We start from the raw sequence: 1,411 nt of genomic DNA, 5'->3' as shown, positions 1-1,411 counted from the left end.
TCTTAATGTTTTAAAAGAATGGGATTTACTACACAGACAAAAGGGGTGGGTTTTTAACTCACAATTGATACCACTTAGGAACACAAAATTTTTCATCCCGGGTAAGGACAGTATAGCAGGGAAATGGATTAAAAAACAGGAGGCGCAATTGAGAGATATAATGGTAGGAGAGGAAATAGGGTCATATAAGGACATGGAGGAAAAAAAGGGAGAAGTCTTTAATAAGATGGATTAGACTAAGATATTACCAACTGAAGTACTTTTTTGAAAGCCTTCCAAAGCCTATAAGAACTAGAAAAGATTGGAATCCATTTGAGAGAATATTTGAGTCACGGGGAAATGGTAGACACGGAATGGCAAAAATACACAAGATATTAATGGAACTTGATACAGACACAAAATTAACGCACATAGAGAAATGGGAAAGAGATATGGGGAGAAAAATAGAGGAGGAGGAGCAGAGGAAAATGTTCACATTAATTCACGAAAATATTAGTATGAGGGAAGTAGAAATAAATTTTAAGTGTTTGAATAGATGGCATATTACCCCCAACGTGGAGCACAAGATGAACATGGAAATATCACAGATGTGTTGGAAGAGGAGGGCACGTGGTATCATATGTGGTGGGAGTGTCCAGAAATACAGGTGTTCTGGCGGAGGATAGTTTATTTGATAGGGAAAATCACTGAAATTAAGATAGGATTAGATCCAGAATTATGCCTCCTCCATATCTCAGAACTCTCAGAGAAAACATATAAGAGTTCGGGGATATGGCATTACTTGACAGCAGCAAGAGTCTGATACCCAGGTTCTGGAAGAAAAGAGAGGTGCCAACTGAGGAGGAATGGATGGGTAGAGTAAATCAGATTTCTGGGACAGAAAGATTGTATTATACGTACGAGGACAAGTTGGAGTTGTATAAAAAAAAAATGGAAAGGCTGGGAAGAATACAGAGAAAAGGTGAAATATATGAAGAGATAATATTCCTGGAAGTCGGCTTAGAATTGGGTTATAGGAACAACAGAATAATATGGAGTTAACGAGAGTAAAGAGAATGTTGAGCGTGGGAGGAAGTGGAGGAGATAGGGGGGTAGAGGGGCGGGGGGAAGTAGGGGAGGGGGGGAGGGTAAGAAAAGAAAGTTATATACAGGGATAATTTATGTAAGAAGAGAAAACGTTTGTGATAATTATTTTAATAGAAATGTTGAAATGTTTTGTATATGAATTGGAAAATTAATAAATATTAATAAAAAAAAAAAAAAATACAAAACGGCTCCCATATGTGTATTTATTGTATCTATGTATTTAGCTGTTTGCCTAGAGTTCATTAATCTTCTTTCCTGATGAACATTTTGGACCTCGTGCATCAGTGTATTGTTTGAGCAGCCTGAACACATCCTGGTTTTAGGT

This window comes from Staurois parvus, unplaced genomic scaffold (assembly GCF_062004578.1).
Source record: "Staurois parvus isolate SC_StPar_1 unplaced genomic scaffold, SC_StPar_1.0 ptg000272l, whole genome shotgun sequence".
Taxonomy (NCBI): Eukaryota; Metazoa; Chordata; class Amphibia; order Anura; family Ranidae; genus Staurois; species Staurois parvus.
The sequence above is the reverse complement of the archived record's forward strand: the minus strand, read 5'-3'. Positions refer to the sequence as shown.